Consider the following 20,564-nt stretch of genomic DNA (forward strand, 5'->3'; position numbering starts at 1 on the left):
CTCCATTCTCCTGTAACTTCATCCCGCTTAGCCCCAAATATTTTCCTAAGAACCTTATTCTCAAACACCCTTAACATACATATGTTCCTCTCTCAAAGTGAGAGTCCAAGTTTCACAACCATAAAGAACAACCAGTAATATAACTGTATTATAAATTCTAACTTTCAGATTTTTGACAGCAGACTGGATGATAAAAGCTTCACAACCGAATAATAACAGGCATTTCCCATATTTATTCTGTGTTTACTTTCCTCCCGAGTATCATTTATATTTGTTACTGTTGCTCCAAGATATTTGAACGTCTCCACCTCTTCAAAAGATAAATTTCCAATTTTTATATTTCCATTTCGTACAATATTCTCGTCACGAGACACAATCATATGCTTTGACTTTTCGGGATTTACTTCCAAACCTATCTCTTTACTTGCTTCCAGTAAAATTCCCGTGTTTTCCCTTTTATTTACTATTGTTACTAAAGTTAGACACTGTTTCAAATATTTAAATTTCATACACATTACATTATAATTAATTTGAAAATTGCTTAATAAACAAGATATACTGGTTTAAAATGACACCTCAAAAAGGCAAAATAGGTAAAATAAAAATTGGCCCTAGTACTTTGATTTACCCCAAATCACATTTATATATATGCAAATAATTATTTGTGCGAGATCGTGCGTATTTGCTTGTTTTCCGCACAGAACCAATACGCGGTAAGTGTGAAATACCACATTCAGTATTCCCAACGTAACACACATAACAATTTCCCTCTTCTTACCGCTTAAGCGCGACATTCATTTTACTGCTTTAGGCTTTTAACATATTATTTTTAGACACGTTTAACATGGTAATAATTATAAATTGGAAACTTTCCACTGCAATTTCACCTAAATTGCACTGTTAATTATTGTTTTTAAATATTTGCAAAAATTAAGTAAAGTCTACTACTCCACGAAACTTATTGCATTCCTGATACAAGTAACATTAAGGAAGCCGTGAAAAAATCAACAAGATTCCAGATGCCGATGTTATTACTGCAATATGTTTTATAAATAATATTGTTAAAATATTAAAATGAAAAATAAATCATTACATAACCTTACCGTTTGTTTTAAGTTCGCATTTATAGACTGGGGGGGGGGAGGAAGACAGACGTATATCACGGCCTGCTGGAGTATAGTAAACACAGAAAACATTTTATAGCAACAATGTTGAAGAAAGATATTTTGGTTTTCCGAAGTTGCCGTCATTAAACAGAAACCAAGATGGAGATTTCATTGCGACTAATTAGAAATTCGTCTTTCAGGTATGTAATAAACGATCTTCGCACAAAATAATGTACGATACACGAGCGGTATGTTTGTTTTCATGTTGTCGGAAATTAAAAAAGCTCAACTATGTTTCGCTTTTTCAATCTTTTCCTCGAACATGAAAACGTCAACATACCGCTCTTGTAACGTATATTACTATTACTTTTACCCAGTAAAAAGGCATTTTGCCAAACATCTGGGTTCTAAAATAACAATATTAATTTTTACCATAACAGAAGTAATCACAAAATTCTGTACAGCTCATTTCTGAATTCTCATTACAGTCGTTTTTTTATGAGAAATTGTCAGCTGTCATGAAAAATAAAGTTGTTTTATCAGAAATGCGCTCGAATGCCCCTAATAATTCTAAACGAAGTCTAAAACAATAAACCAGACTTTGCACCCCCTCCCCTTGAAATCAGCACTCGCCCCAAGCGAGTCCAAACTTAATTTATTTCCACTCCTGATACTTAACTTTCAGCTCCAGTGGAAGCAACTTCCAAATGGAACAGTGGGATACAAAGAACTGTGTTTATGCAGGCTTTAATAACTGCTTTAAAATTTACACACTGTGTTTATTTTACTCACGTCTGTGTCTGCCCTGCCCCTGTAGAAGCCGTCGCTCAATTTAACTGGCAGCACACAACCAGACCGGATCCATGCCACAGAAGCTCTGCCTTCGATATCGGACACCGGTTATGATTGAGGTTGTCATCTGTTGTATTGTCTATCTGCAAAAGACGGAAAAACATTAAAAACAAGTGTTACACAATCTGGAGTCCATTCATATTCATAAGATGTTAACACCAATTAATTTATTATTATTAATATTATTATTTATTTTATTTATTTATTCACCGATATTCAATTCCTTCATTTATTCAATTTCTTCATTTATTCAATTTATTCATTTATATATTCATTCATTATTCATTCATCCATCCATTCAATTCTTTGTTTATTCCTTTTTTTAGTTCTCCATTCACTTATTCATTTCTCCATTCGCTCATTCATTTCTCCATTTACTCATTCATTCATTCAATCATTCATTTCTCCATTCGCTCATTCATTTCTCCATTCACTCATTCATTTCTCCATTCACTCATTCATTTCTCCATCCGCTCATTCATTTCTCCATTTACTCATTCATTTCTCAATTCGCTCATTCATTTCTCCATTCACTCATTCATTTCTCCATTAGCTCATTCATTTCTCCATTCACTCATTCATTTCTCCATTAACTCATTCATTTCTCCATTCACTCATTCCTTTCTCCATTCGCTCATTCATTCATTCAATCATTAATTTCTCCATTCGCTCATTCATTTCTCCATTCACTCATTCATTTCTCCATTCGCTAATTCATTTCTCCATTCACTCATTCATTTCTCCATTCGCTCATTCATTTCTCCATTCACTCATTCATTTCTCCATTTACTCATTCATTCATTCACTCATTCATTTCTCCATTCACTCATTCATTTCTCCATTCACTCATTCATTTCTCCATTCACTCATTCATTTCTCCATTCACTCATTCATTTCTCCATTCACTCATTCATTTCTCCATTCACTCATTCATTCATTCAATCATTCATTTCTTCATTCGCTCATTCATTTCTCCATTCGATCATTCATTTCTCCATTCAATCATTCATTCTCCATTCGCTCATTCATTTCTCCATTCGCTCATTTATTTCTCCATTCGCTCATTCATTTCTCCATTCGCTCATTCATTTCTCCATTCGCTCATTCATTTCTCCATTCGCTCATTCATTTCTCCATTCGCTCATTCATTTCTCCATTCGCTCATTCAGTTCTCCATTCACTCATTCATTTCTCCATTCACTCATTCATTTCTCCATTCACTCATTCATTTCTCCATTCGCTCATTCATTTCTCCATTCACTCATTCAGTTCTCCATTCACTCATTCATTTCTCCATTAGATCATTCATTTCTCCATTAGCTCATTCATTTCTCCATTCGCTCATTCATTTCTCCATTCGCTCATTCATTTCTCCATTCGGTCATTCATTTCTCCATTCGCTCATTCATTTCTCCATTCGCTCATTCATTTCTCCATTCACTCATTCATTTCTCCATTCACTCATTCATTTCTCCATTCACTCATTCATTTCTCCATTAGCTCATTCATTTCTCCATTAGCTCATTCATTTCTCCATTCGCTCATTCATTTCTCCATTCGCTCATTCATTTCTCCATTCACTCATTCATATCTCCATTAGCTCATTCATTTCTCCATTCACTCATTAATTTCTCCATTTTCTCATTCATTCATTCAATCATTCATTTCTCCATTCCCTCATTTATTTCTCCATTCGCTCATTCATTTCTCCATTCGCTCATTCATTTCTCCATTCACTCATTCATTTCTCCATTCGCTCATTCATTTCTCCATTCGCTCATTCATTTCTCCATTAGCTCATTCATTTATTTCTTCATTCACTCGTTCATTTCTCCATTCACTCATTAATTTCTCCATTCACTCATTAATTTCTCCATTTACTCATTCATTCATTCAATCATTCATTTCTCCATTCGCTCATTCATTTCTCCATTCACTCATTCATTTCTCCATTAGCTCATTCATTTCTCCATTCGCTCATTCATTTCTCCATTCGCTCATTCATTTCTCCATTCACTCATTCATATCTCCATTAGCTCATTCATTTCTCCATTCACTCATTAATTTCTCCATTTTCTCATTCATTCATTCAATCATTCATTTCTCCATTCCCTCATTTATTTCTCCATTCGCTCATTCATTTCTCCATTCGCTCATTCATTTCTCCATTCACTCATTCATTTCTCCATTAGCTCATTCATTTCTCCATTAGCTCATTCATTTCTCCATTAGCTCATTCATTTCTCCATTCGCTCATTCATTTCTCCATTCACTCATTAATTTCTCCATTCACTCATTAATTTCTCCATTTACTCATTCATTCATTCAATCATTCATTTCTCCATTCGCTCATTCATTTCTCCATTCACTCATTCATTTCTCCATTCACTCATTCATTTCTCCATTCGCTCATTCAGTTCTCCATTCACTCATTCATTTCTCCATTCACTCATTCATTTCTCCATTCACTCATTCATTTCTCCATTCGCTCATTCATTTCTCCATTCACTCATTCAGTTCTCCATTCACTCATTCAGTTCTCCATTCACTCATTCATTTCTCCATTAGATCATTCATTTCTCCATTAGCTCATTCATTTCTCCATTCGCTCATTCATTTCTCCATTCGCTCATTCATTTCTCCATTCGCTCATTCATTTCTCCATTCGCTCATTCATTTCTCCATTCACTCATTCATTTCTCCATTCGCTCATTCATTTCTCCATTCACTCATTCATTTCTCCATTAGCTCATTCATTTCTCCATTCACTCATTCATTTCTCCATTCACTCATTCATTTCTCCATTCACTCATTCAGTTCTCCATTCACTCATTCATTTCTCCATTCGCTCATTCATTTCTCCATTCGCTCATTCATTTCTCCATTCGCTCATTCAGTTCTCCATTCACTCATTCATTTCTCCATTCACTCATTCATTTCTCCATTCACTCATTCATTTCTCCATTCGCTCATTCATTTCTCCATTCACTCATTCATTTCTCCATTCACTCATTCATTTCTCCATTTACTCATTCATTTCTCCATTCGCTCATTCATTTCTCCATTCGCTCATTCATTTCTCCATTCGCTCATTCATTTCTCCATTCGCTCATTCATTTCTCCATTTACTCATTCATTTCTCCATTCGCTCATTCATTTCTCCATTCGCTCATTCATTTCTCCATTCACTCATTCATTTCTCCATTCACTCATCTTTTCTCCATTCACTCATTCATTTCTCCATTCACTCATTCATTTCTCCATTCACTCATTCATTTCTCCATTCGCTCATTCATTTCTCCATTCACTCATTCATTTCTCCATTTACTCATTCATTTCTCCATTCGCTCATTCATTTCTCCATTCGCTCATTCATTTCTCCATTCACTCATTCATTTCTCCATTCGCTCATTCATTTCTCCATTCGCTCATTCATTTCTCCATTCGCTCATTCATTTCTCCATTCGCTCATTCATTTCTCCATTCACTCATTCATTTCTCCATTCACTCATTCATTTCTCCATTCACTCATTCATTTCTCCATTCACTCATTCATTTCTCCATTCACTCATTCATTTCTCCATTTACTCATTCATTTCTCCATTCGCTCATTCATTTCTCCATTCGCTCATTCATTTCTCCATTCACTCATTCATTTCTCCATTCGCTCATTCATTTCTCCATTCGCTCATTCATTTCTCCATTCGCTCATTCATTTCTCCATTCGCTCATTCATTTCTCCATTCGCTCATTCATTTCTCCATTAGCTCATTCATTTATTTCTTCATTCACTCGTTCATTTCTCCATTCGCTCATTCATTTCTCCATTCACTCATTCATTTCTCCATTCACTTATTCATTTCTCCATTCGCTCATTCATTTCTCCATTCACTCATTCATTTCTCCATTCCCTCATTCATTTCTCCATTCACTCATTCATTTCTCCATTCACTCATTCATTTCTCCATTCACTCATTCATTTCTCCATTAGCTCATTCATTTCTCCATTAGCTCATTCATTTCTCCATTCGCTCATTCATTTCTCCATTCGCTCATTCATTTCTCCATTCACTCATTCATTTCTCCATTAGCTCATTCATTTCTCCATTCACTCATTAATTTCTCCATTTTCTCATTAATTCATTCAATCATTCAATTCTCCATTCACTCATTCATTTCTCCATTCGCTCATTCATTTCTCCATTCGCTCATTCATTTCTCCATTCGCTCATTCATTTCTCCATTCGCTCATTCATTTCTCCATTCGCTCATTCATTTCTCCATTCACTCATTCATTTCTCCATTAGCTCATTCATTTCTCCATTCACTCATTCATTTCTCCATTCACTCATTCATTTCTCCATTAGCTAATTCATTTCTCCATTAGCTCATTCATTTCTCCATTCGCACATTCATTTATCCATTCACTCATTCATTTCTCCATTAGCTCATTCATTTCTCCATTCACTCATTAATTTCTCCATTTATTCATTCATTCATTCAATCATTCATTCATTCAATCATTCATTTCTCCATTCGCTCATTCATTTCTCCATTCGCTCATTCATTTATCCATTCGCTCATTCATTTCTCCATTCGCTCATTCATTTCTCCATTCACTCATTCATTTCTCCATTCGCTCATTCATTTCTCCATTCGCTCATTCATTTCCCCATTCGCTCATTCATTTTCCATTCACTCATTCATTTCTCCATTAGCTCATTCATTTCTCCATTCACTCATTCATTTCTCCATTCGCTCATCCATTTCTCCATTGGCTCATTCATTTCTCCATTCGCTCATTCATTTCTCCATTGGCTCATTCTTTTCTCCATTCACTCATTCATTTCTCCATTCGCTCATTCATTTCTCCATTCACTCATTCATTTCTCCATTCACTCATTCATTTCTCCATTCGCTCATTCAGTTCTCCATTCACTCATTCATTTCTCCATTCACTCATTCATTTCTCCATTCACTCATTCATTTCTCCATTCACTCATTCATTTCTCCATTCGCTCATTCATTTCTCCATTCACTCATTCAGTTCTCCATACACTCATTCAGTTCTCCATTCACTCATTCATTTCTCCATTAGATCATTCATTTCTCCATTAGCTCATTCATTTCTCCATTCGCTCATTCATTTCTCCATTCGCTCATTCATTTCTCCATTCGCTCATTCATTTCTCCATTCGCTCATTCATTTCTCCATTCACTCATTCATTTCTCCATTCGCTCATTCATTTCTCCATTCACTCATTCATTTCTCCATTAGCTCATTCATTTCTCCATTCACTCATTCATTTCTCCATTCACTCATTCATTTCTCCATTCACTCATTCATTTCTCCATTCACTCATTCATTTCTCCATTCGCTCATTCATTTCTCCATTCGCTCATTCATTTCTCCATTCGCTCATTCAGTTCTCCATTCACTCATTCATTTCTCCATTCACTCATTCATTTCTCCATTCACTCATTCATTTCTCCATTCGCTCATTCATTTCTCCATTCACTCATTCATTTCTCCATTCACTCATTCATTTCTCCATTTACTCATTCATTTCTCCATTCGCTCATTCATTTCTCCATTCGCTCATTCATTTCTCCATTCGCTCATTCATTTCTCCATTTACTCATTCATTTCTCCATTCGCTCATTCATTTCTCCATTCGCTCATTCATTTCTCCATTCACTCATTCATTTCTCCATTCACTCATCTTTTCTCCATTCACTCATTCATTTCTCCATTCACTCATTCATTTCTCCATTCGCTCATTCATTTCTCCATTCGCTCATTCATTTCTCCATTCACTCATTCATTTCTCCATTTACTCATTCATTTCTCCATTCGCTCATTCATTTCTCCATTCGCTCATTCATTTCTCCATTCACTCATTCATTTCTCCATTCGCTCATTCATTTCTCCATTCGCTCATTCATTTCTCCATTCACTCATTCATTTCTCCATTCGCTCATTCATTTCTCCATTCACTCATTCATTTCTCCATTCACTCATTCATTTCTCCATTCACTCATTCATTTCTCCATTCACTCATTCATTTCTCCATTCACTCATTCATTTCTCCATTTACTCATTCATTTCTCCATTCGCTCATTCATTTCTCCATTCGCTCATTCATTTCTCCATTCACTCATTCATTTCTCCATTCGCTCATTCATTTCTCCATTCGCTCATTCATTTCTCCATTCGCTCATTCATTTCTCCATTCGCTCATTCATTTCTCCATTCGCTCATTCATTTCTCCATTAGCTCATTCATTTATTTCTTCATTCACTCGTTCATTTCTCCATTCGCTCATTCATTTCTCCATTCACTCATTCATTTCTCCATTCACTTATTCATTTCTCCATTCGCTCATTCATTTCTCCATTCACTCATTCATTTCTCCATTCCCTCATTCATTTCTCCATTCACTCATTCATTTCTCCATTCACTCATTCATTTCTCCATTCACTCATTCATTTCTCCATTAGCTCATTCATTTCTCCATTAGCTCATTCATTTCTCCATTCGCTCATTCATTTCTCCATTCGCTCATTCATTTCTCCATTCACTCATTCATTTCTCCATTAGCTCATTCATTTCTCCATTCACTCATTAATTTCTCCATTTTCTCATTAATTCATTCAATCATTCAATTCTCCATTCACTCATTCATTTCTCCATTCGCTCATTCATTTCTCCATTCGCTCATTCATTTCTCCATTCGCTCATTCATTTCTCCATTCGCTCATTCATTTCTCCATTCGCTCATTCATTTCTCCATTCACTCATTCATTTCTCCATTAGCTCATTCATTTCTCCATTCACTCATTCATTTCTCCATTCACTCATTCATTTCTCCATTAGCTAATTCATTTCTCCATTAGCTCATTCATTTCTCCATTCGCTCATTCATTTATCCATTCACTCATTCATTTCTCCATTAGCTCATTCATTTCTCCATTCACTCATTAATTTCTCCATTTATTCATTCATTCATTCAATCATTCATTCATTCAATCATTCATTTCTCCATTCACTCATTCATTTCTCCATTCGCTCATTCATTTCTCCATTCGCTCATTCATTTATCCATTCGCTCATTCATTTCTCCATTCGCTCATTCATTTCTCCATTCACTCATTCATTTCTCCATTCGCTCATTCATTTCTCCATTCGCTCATTCATTTCCCCATTCGCTCATTCATTTCTCCATTAGCTCATTCATTTCTCCATTAGCTCATTCATTTCTCCATTCACTCATTCATTTCTCCATTCGCTCATCCATTTCTCCATTGGCTCATTCATTTCTCCATTCGCTCATTCATTTCTCCATTGGCTCATTCTTTTCTCCATTCACTCATTCATTTCTCCATTCACTCATTCATTTCTCCATTCACTCATTCATTTCTCCATTAGCTCGTTCATTTCCACATTCACTCATTCATTTATTTCTTCATTCACTCGTTCATTTCTCCATTCACTCATTAATTTCTCCATTCACTCATTCATTTCTCCATTCACTCATTCATTTATTTCTTCATTCACTCGTTCGTTTCCACATTCACTCATTCATTCATTTCTCCATTCTCTCATTCATTTCTCCATTCACTCATTCATTTCCACATTCACTCATTCATTTCTCCATTCACTCATTCATTTCTGCATTCACTCATTCATTTCTCCATTCGCTCATTCATTTCTCCATTCACTCATTCATTTATTTCTTCATTCACTCGTTCATTTCCACATTCACTCATTCATTTCTCCATTCGCTCATTCATTTCTCCATTCACTCATTCATTTCTCCATTCACTCATTCATTTCTCCATTCACTCATTCATTTCTCCATTCGCTCATTCATTTCTCCATTCGCTCATTCATTTCTCCATTCGCTCATTCATTTCTCCATTCGCTCATTCAGTTCTCCATTCACTCATTCATTTCTCCATTCACTCATTCATTTCTCCATTCACTCATTCATTTCTCCATTCGTTCATTCATTTCTCCATTCACTCATTCATTTCTCCATTCGCTCATTCATTTCTCCATTCACTCATTCATTTCTCCGTTCGCTCATTCATTTCTCCATTCGCTCATTCATTTCTCCATTCACTCATTCATTTCTCCATTCGCTCATTCATTTCTCCATTCGCTCATTCATTTCTCCATTCGCTCATTCATTTCTCCATTCGCTCATTCATTTCTCCATTCGCTCATTCATTTCTCCATTCACTCATTCATTTCTCCATTCACTCATTCATTTCTCCATTCACTCATTCATTTCTCCATTCGCTCATTCATTTCTCCATTCACTCCTTCATTTCTCCATTTACTCATTCATTTCTCCATTCGCTCATTCATTTCTCCATTCGCTCATTCATTTCTCCATTCGCTCATTCATTTCTCCATTCACTCATTCATTTCTCCATTCGCTCATTCATTTCTCCATTCGCTCATTCATTTCTCCATTCGCTCATTCATTTCTCCATTCGCTCATTCATTTCTCCATTAGCTCATTCATTTCTCCATTCACTCATTCATTTCTCCATTCACTCATTCATTTCTCCATTAGCTCATTCATTTCTCCATTAGCTCATTCATTTCTCCATTCGCTCATTCATTTCTCCATTCGCTCATTCATTTCTACATTCGCTCATTCATTTCTACATTCGCTCATTCATTTCTCCATTAGCTCGTTCATTTCCACATTCACTCATTCATTTATTTCTTCATTCACTCGTTCATTTCTCCATTCACTCATTCATTTCTCCATTCACTCATTCATTTCTCCATTCACTCATTCATTTCTCCATTCCCTCATTCATTTATTTCTTCATTCACTCGTTCGTTTCCACATTCACTCATTCATTCATTTCTCCATTCACTCATTCATTTCTCCATTCACTCATTCATTTCCACATTCACTCATTCATTTCTCCATTCACTCATTCATTTCTGCATTCACTCATTCATTTCTCCATTCGCTCATTCATTTCTACATTCACTCATTCATTTATTTCTTCATTCACTCGTTCATTTCCACATTCACTCATTCATTTCTCCATTCGCTCATTCATTTCTCCATTCACTCATTCATTTCTCCATTCACTCATTCATTTCTCCATTCACTCATTCATTTCTCCATTCGCTCATTCATTTCTCCATTCGCTCATTCATTTCTCCATTCGCTCATTCAGTTCTCCATTCACTCATTCATTTCTCCATTCACTCATTCATTTCTCCATTCACTCATTCATTTCTCCATTCGCTCATTCATTTCTCCATTCACTCATTCATTTCTCCATTCGCTCATTCATTTCTCCATTCACTCATTCATTTCTCCGTTCGCTCATTCATTTCTCCATTCGCTCATTCATTTCTCCATTCACTCATTCATTTCTCCATTCGCTCATTCATTTCTCCATTCGCTCATTCATTTCTCCATTCGCTCATTCATTTCTCCATTCGCTCATTCATTTCTCCATTCGCTCATTCATTTCTCCATTCACTCATTCATTTCTCCATTCATTCATTCATTTCTCCATTCACTCATTCATTTCTCCATTCGCTCATTCATTTCTCCATTCACTCATTCATTTCTCCATTTACTCATTCATTTCTCCATTCGCTCATTCATTTCTCCATTCGCTCATTCATTTCTCCATTCGCTCATTCATTTCTCCATTCACTCATTCATTTCTCCATTCGCTCATTCATTTCTCCATTCGCTCATTCATTTCTCCATTCGCTCATTCATTTCTCCATTCGCTCATTCATTTCTCCATTAGCTCATTCATTTCTCCATTCACTCATTCATTTCTCCATTCACTCATTCATTTCTCCATTAGCTCATTCATTTCTCCATTAGCTCATTCATTTCTCCATTCGCTCAGTCATTTCTCCATTCGCTCATTCATTTCTACATTCGCTCATTCTTTTCTACATTCGCTCATTCATTTCTCCATTCGCTCATTCATTTCTCCATTCGCTCATTCATTTCTCCATTCGCTCATTCATTTCTCCATTCACTCATTCATTTCTCCATTCACTCATTCATTTCTCCATTTACTCATTCATTTCTCCATTCGCTCATTCATTTCTCCATTCGCTCATTCATTTCTCCATTCGCTCATTCATTTCTCCATTTACTCATTCATTTCTCCATTCGCTCATTCATTTCTCCATTCGCTCATTCATTTCTCCATTCACTCATTCATTTCTCCATTCACTCATTCATTTCTCCATTCACTCATTCATTTCTCCATTCACTCATTCATTTCTCCATTCGCTCATTCATTTCTCCATTCGCTCATTCATTTCTCCATTCACTCATTCATTTCTCCATTCGCTCATTCATTTCTCCATTCACTCATTCATTTCTCCATTCACTCATTCATTTCTCCATTCATTCATTCATTTCTCCATTCACTCATTCATTTCTCCATTCACTCATTCATTTCTCCATTTACTCATTCATTTCTCCATTCGCTCATTCATTTCTCCATTCACTCATTCATTTCTCCATTCGCTCATTCATTTCTCCATTCACTCATTCATTTCTCCATTCGCTCATTCATTTCTCCATTCGCTCGTTCATTTCTCCATTCGCTCATTCATTTCTCCATTCGCTCATTCATTTCTCCATTCGCTCATTCATTTCTCCATTAGCTCATTCATTTATTTCTTCATTCACTCGTTCATTTCTCCATTCACTCATTCATTTCTCCATTCACTCATTCATTTCTCCATTCACTTATTCATTTCTCCATTCGCTCATTCATTTCTCCATTCACTCATTCATTTCTCCATTCACTCATTCATTTCTCCATTCACTCATTCATTTCTCCATTAGCTCATTCATTTCTCCATTAGCTCATTCATTTCTCCATTCGCTCATTCATTTCTCCATTCGCTCATTCATTTCTCCATTCACTCATTCATTTCTCCATTAGCTCATTCATTTCTCCATTCACTCATTAATTTCTCCATTTTCTCATTAATTCATTCAATCATTCAATTCTCCATTCACTCATTCATTTCTCCATTCGCTCATTCATTTCTCCATTCGCTCATTCATTTCTCCATTCGCTCATTCATTTCTCCATTCGCTCATTCATTTCTCCATTCGCTCATTCATTTCTCCATTCACTCATTCATTTCTCCATTAGCTCATTCATTTCTCCATTCACTCATTCATTTCTCCATTCACTCATTCATTTCTCCATTAGCTAATTCATTTCTCCATTAGCTCATTCATTTCTCCATTCGCTCATTCATTTCTCCATTCACTCATTCATTTCTCCATTAGCTCATTCATTTCTCCATTCACTCATTAATTTCTCCATTTATTCATTCATTCATTCAATCATTCATTCATTCAATCATTTATTTCTCCATTCACTCATTCATTTCTCCATTCGCTCATTCATTTCTCCATTCGCTCATTCATTTCTCCATTCGCTCATTCATTTGTCCATTCACTCATTCATTTCTCCATTCACTCATTCATTTCTCCATTCGCTCATTCATTTCTCCATTCGCTCATTCATTTCTCCATTCACTCATTCATTTCTCCATTCGCTCATTCATTTCCCCATTCGCTTATTCATTTCTCCATTCACTCATTCATTTCTCCATTAGCTCATTCATTTCTCCATTCACTCATTCATTTCTCCATTCGCTCATCCATTTCTCCATTGGCTCATTCATTTCTCCATTCGCTCATTCATTTCTCCATTGGCTCATTCATTTCTCCATTCACTCATTCATTTCTCCATTCACTCATTCATTTCTCCATTAGCTCGTTCATTTCCACATTCACTCATTCATTTATTTCTTCATTCACTCGTTCATTTCTCCATTCACTCATTCATTTCTCCATTCACTCATTCATTTCTCCATTCACTCATTCATTTATTTCTTCATTCACTCGTTCGTTTCCACATTCACTCATTCATTCATTTCTCCATTCACTCATTCATTTCTCCATTCACTCATTCATTTCCACATTCACTCATTCATTTCTACATTCACTCATTCATTTCTGCATTCACTCATTCATTTCTCCATTCGCTCATTCATTTCTCCATTCACTCATTCATTTATTTCTTCATTCACTCGTTCATTTCCACATTCACTCATTCATTTATTTCTTCATTCACTCATTCATTCATTTCTCCATTCACTCATTCATTTCTCCATTCGCTCATTCATTTCTCCATTCACTCATTCATTTCTCCATTCACTCATTCATTTATTTCTTCATTCACTCGTTGGTTTCCACATTCACTCATTCATTCATTTCTCCATTCACTCATTCATTTCTCCATTCACTCATTCTTTTCTCCATTCACTCATTCATTTCTCCATTCACTCATTTATTTCTCCATTCACTCATTCATTTATTTCTTCATTTACTCGTTCATTTCCACAATCACTCATGCATTTATTTCTTCATTCACTCGTTCATTTCCACATTCACTCATTCATTTATTTCTTCATTCACTCGTTCATTTCCACATTCACTCATTCATTTATTTCTTCATTCACTCGTTCGTTTCCACATTCACTCATTCATTTATTTCTTCATTCACTCGTTCATTTCCACATTCACTCATTCATTTATTTCTTCATTCACTCGTTCATTTGCACATTCACTCATTCATTTATTTCTTCATTCACTCGTTCATTTCCACATTCACTCATTCATTTATTTCTTCATTCACACATTCATTCGTTTGTCCATTCACTCATTAATTTCTTCGTGTACTCGTTCATTCACTCATTTATTTACCTACTTAGGCTTGTCTGTCTGTCTGTCTGTTTATTCATAATAAGAAAAGAAATTATGTCAGGATGTAGAAGCTAAGAAAGAATTCTATAAACTCACAACTGAATTCTTCGATTCTGGAAGTCTGTGTACAAATACTGAACTTCCATTTAGTTATTCTTCTAAAAGCTTGTGGCAGGACCTTCAAACACACATTGTCCTCTCTTTCCAATGACGCATTTTGTAGACTTATCTACGTTCGGTAAATTCATTGGAAGCCGACAAACCATTTCCCGATATCGTATAGAGTTACCGTGGCTCAAAGAGGATAAAAATTCTACCGTAAGCAAGGATCAACATATCCAATATCACCGCGAGTGGAGTATTTATTCATCGCAGCCAACGCGTTACAGCAGATCTGGCGTCAGAGTTATTAAAAAACGACTCTTCCATTTCAAAACACGTTATAATTTCCTTCTAGGGATCAATTCTGTAAGCTTAACTAGATTACAAATTACAATTTCGTGCAGACGTTTGTGTTTGTCACAAAATATTAAATTACACCCCTCCGCCATGACTGCCCTCTCTATAGATTTGCTGAAATGCTGTCCATTGGATTGAAGAGCGGTGCGGCATTTGTTTTGTGGTAGTTAACGCAACGCACACAGAGGCCGCTAGGGGGCCGTGTGTAACAATGCTATTTGTATTTGTGACAATCTTCCTTGTAACATTTATTTTCCTAGTAAATGGATGTAGTCCAAGAGATTATGATTATGTCTCGTGACCAGAATATTGTACGAAATGGAAATATAAAAATTGGAGATTTATCCTTCGAAGAGGTGGAAAAATTCAAATATCTTGGAGCAACAGTAACAAATATAAATGACACTCGGGAGAAAATTAAACGCAGAATAAATATGGGAAATGCCTGTTATTATTCGGTTGAAAGCTTTTATCATCTAGTCTGCTGTCAAAAAATCTGAAAGTTAGAATTTATAAAACAGTTATATTACCGGTTCTTCTGTATGGTTCTGAAACTTGGACTCTCACTCTGAGAGATGAACATAGGTTAAGGGTGTTTGAGAATAAGGTGCTTAGGAAAATATTTGGGGCTAAGCGGGATGAAGTTACAGGAGAATGGAGAAAGTTACACAACACAGAACTGCACGCATTGTATTCTTCACCTGACATAATTAGGAACATTAAATCCAGACGTTTGAGATGGGCAGGGCATGTAGCACGTATGGGCGAATCCAGAAATGCATATAGAGTGTTAGTTGGGAGACCGGAGGGAAAAAGACCTTTGGGAAGGCCGAGACGTAGATGGGAGGATAATATTAAAATGGATTTGAGGGAGGTGGGGTATGATGAGAGAGACTGGATTAATCTTGCACAGGATAGGGACCGCTGGCGGGCTTATGTGAGGGCGGCAATGAACCTTCGGGTTTCTTAAAAACCATTTGTAAGTAAGTCCAAGAGAAGAAATAGTATGATGTATTCGAATATGATGATTGTTTATGAAACGAGCGCAAGCGAGTTTCATAATTTTCATACGAGCGTCTTAATTACCATTATAGGCAAGTTTCATACGACTTTTTATGCTCGACCATATTCCTAACTTGAAAGTATTGAAAATTAGGTCTTTTTATGGTTATGTGCGAACTGACCTGAATTGTGAGATGTGCGCAGACGCGAAAGTATTGATTTTTTCCGTGGCCGAATGTCATTGATCTTGGCACGGAATAAGAATGAACATTAGTCTGATATAACCTGGAAATTTATTTATAATTGAAAAAACGAGATGACAAATTGAATTTATTTGAATATTATTTACAATTAACGCTAATTATTATACTAACAGAACATAACCTTCTGCGACAGTATTGGATTTCCAGCCTCCGTGACTTTTCGCTAATTCTCTTTCGATTGCATATCCGAGAATAATCGATACTTGCGGTTTTATAACGGTACAAAGCAGACTTGTCATTGGCCCAACACCTGTAAGCTGACTTGTCATTGGCTGAACACCTGTACTTTAATGAGTAGGTGTACTTTAATGACATGCATTAAAGAACTGCTACCAGGTGTATAATTACTACATTTCGGCATGGTCGAGCATAAAGAATATTTTTAAACAGAATATGACTCAATATTCATGTCTGAAAATGTTTGACATATGGGGTTTCTCAAAGTCTGGTAGTCCTTGGTTCTATTTATTTTTAAGTAGGTTATTTTACGACACTTTATCAACATCTTAGGTTATTTAGCGTCTGAATGAGATGAGGGTGATAATGCCGGTGAAATGAGTCCGGGGTCCAGCACCGAAAATTACCCAGCATTTGCTTATATTGAGTTGAGGGAAAACCCCGGAAAAAACCTCAACCTGGTAACTTGACCCGACCGGAAATCGAACCTGGGTCACCTGGTTTCGCGGCCAGTCGCGCTAGCCGTTACTCCACAGGTGTGGACGTTTTTATTTATAGTCCTAGGTTTATTGCATCTGTTTATTTATAGTTAGAATTACATTTACGTTTACTTTATTTTTATTGCTGTAATTATTGTACATTACATATCACTGCCACCGGGTGTATACCAATTGTAGTGTTAATAAATACATACATATAAAACAATCTAATTCGTGAAATAATTGAAAATTTGTCAAAAAATAAAACGAATTTGATCTCAAAACCAGTATTTAGTAACAGACTTCATAATTTTTCTTTCATGTCAACATATTCTACTTTAACCTGTATGAAATGTCCCTAGGGACTTAAATAATAAAGTTCTGCATTAAATAGTCTAATACAATAGGCCTAATGCATTACACAAAAGACAACAACATTAGATATCCTAACAAATCCAAAATACAGACACAAAATAATGCTATACTCCACACAAAGCACTTAACTAGTCTCTTCCCTCGTTCTTTTTCCAGTGGTGCGCTGGAGATGCTCCATGTTCTATTAAAAACTTCCTTTCCCTTCTGAATCGACTCCTCAGAAGATCATGAAACATTTTCTCGTAATTTCTTTTTACACAACCTCCAGGATTCAATTGCATTACTCCAAGACCTACAATAATCAATAAGACAGCTTCAAAACCCTCTGGATTTAATCAACTTACGTCTTAGCATCTTTATGACTATATAGTCTAGAATCTAGAGTCTTCCGGACTTCATTGTGCCACTTTGTAACTCTCTAGATTCCATACCATTGCACGGCCTCCTTAATTGCATCAGATCACACCACGGCCTCCTATTTTCTATAAATTATGCCCTTGCACGGCCTCCTAAATTCCATAAGATCACAACACGGCCTCCTATTTCCTATAAATTATGCCCTTGCACGGCCTCCTAAATTCCATAAAATCACATCACGGCGTCCTATTTTCTATAAATTATGCCCTTGCACGGCCTCCTAAATTCCATAAAATCACACCATGGCCTCCTATTTCCTATAAATTATGCCCTTGCACGGCCTCCTAAATTCCATAAAATCACATCACGGCGTCCAATTTTCTATAAATTATGCCCTTGCACGGCCTCCTAAATTCCATAAAATCACACCATGGCCTCCTATTTCCTATAAATTATGCCCTTGCACGGCCTCCTAAATTCCATAAAATCACATCACGGCGTCCTATTTCCTATAAATTATGCCCTTGCACGGCCTCCTAAATTCCATAAAATCACACCATGGCCTCCTATTTCCTATAAATTATGCATTTGCACGGCCTCCTAAATTCTATAAAATCACATCACGGCGTCCTATTTTCTATAAATAATTCCCTTGCACGGCCTCCTAAATTCTATATTTCCTATAAATTATGCCCTTGCACGGCCTCCTAAATTCCATAAGATCACACCACGGCCTCCTATTTTCTATAAATTATGCCCTTGCACGGCCTCCTAAATTCTATATTTCCTATAAATTATGCCCTTGCACGGCCTCCTAAATTCCATAAGATCACACCACGGCCTCCTATTTTCTATAAATTATGCCCTTGCACGGCCTCCTAAATTCTATATTTCCTATAAATTATGCCCTTGCACGGCCTCCTAAATTCCATAAGATCACACCACGGCCTCCTATTTCCTATAAATTATGCCCTTGCACGGCCTCCTAAATTCTATATTTCCTATAAATTATGCCCTTGCACGGCCTCCTAAATTCTGTATTTCCTATAAATTATGCCCTTGCACGGCCTCCGAAATTCTATATTTCCTATAAATTATGCCCTTGCACGGCCTCCTAAATTCTATATTTCCTATAAATTATGCCCTTGCACGGCCTCCTAAATTCAATATTTCCTATAAACTATGCCCTTGCACGGCCTCCGAAATTCTATATTTCCTATAAATTATGCCCTTGCACGGCCTCCTAAATTCTATATTTCCTATAAATTATGCCCTTGCACGGCCTCCTAAATTCTATATTTCCTATAAATTATGCCCTTGCACGGCCTCCTGAATTCTATATTTCCTATAAATTATGCCCTTGCACAGCCTCCGAAATTCTATATTTCCTATAAATTATGCCCTTGCACGGCCTCCTAAATTCTATATTTCCTATAAATTATGCCCTTGCACGGCCTCCTAAATTCTGTATTTCCTATAAATTATGTCCTTGCACGGCCTACTAAATTCTATATTTCCTATAAATTATGCCCTTGCACGGCCTCCTAAATTCTATACTTCCTATAAATTATGCCCTTGCACGGCCTTCGAAATTCTATATTTCCTATAAATTATGCCCTTGCACGGCCTCCTAAATTCTATATTTCCTATAAATTATGCCCTTGCACGGCCTCCTAAATTCTATATTTCCTATAAATTATGCCCTTGCACGGCCTCCTAAATTCTATATTTCCTATAAATTATGCCCTTGCACGGCCTCCTAAATTCTATATTTCCTATAAATTGTGCCCTTGCACGGCCTCCTAAATTCTATATTTCTTATAAATTATGCCCTTGCACGGCCTCCTAAATTCTATATTTCTTATAAATTATGCCCTTGCACGGCCTCCTAAATTCTATATTTTCTATAAATTATACCCTTGCACGGCCTCCTAAATTCTATATTTCTTATAAATTATGCCCTTGCACGGCCTCCTAATTCTATATTTCCTATAAATTATGCCCTGCACGGCCTCCTAAATTCTATATATTATTATAAATTATGCCCTTGCACGGCCTCCTAAATTCTGTATTTCCTATAAATTATGCCCTTGCACGGCCTCCTAAATTCTATATTTCTTATAAATTATGCCCTTGCACGGCCTCCTAAATTCTATATTTCTTATAAATTATGCCCTTGCACGGCCTCCTAAATTCTATATTTCTTATAAATTATGCCCTTGCACGGCCTCCTAAATTCTATATTTCTTATAAATTATGCCCTTGCACGGCCTCCTAAATTCTATATTTCTTATAAATTATGCCCTTGCACGGCCTCCTAAATTCTATATTTTCTATAAATTATACCCTTGCACGGCCTCCTAAATTCTATATTTCTTATAAATTATGCCCTTGCACGGCCTCCTAATTCTATATTTCCTATAAATTATGCCCTTGCACGGCCTCCTAAATTCTATATATTATTATAAATTATGCCCTTGCACGGCCTCCTAAATTCTGTATTTCCTATAAATTATGCCCTTGCACGGCCTCCTAAATTCTATATTTCTTATAAATGATGCCCTTGCACGGCTTCCTAAATTCCATTAGACCGCTCTGCAGTTCTATCCTACACTCTACTATGTTACTCCACGCTGTTGTATTCACAATGGACTCGTTCCACGGTCTTCTATATTCAATTACGCCACT

Source organism: Periplaneta americana, chromosome 7 (assembly GCF_040183065.1).
Source record: "Periplaneta americana isolate PAMFEO1 chromosome 7, P.americana_PAMFEO1_priV1, whole genome shotgun sequence".
NCBI classification, from domain to species: domain Eukaryota; kingdom Metazoa; phylum Arthropoda; class Insecta; order Blattodea; family Blattidae; genus Periplaneta; species Periplaneta americana.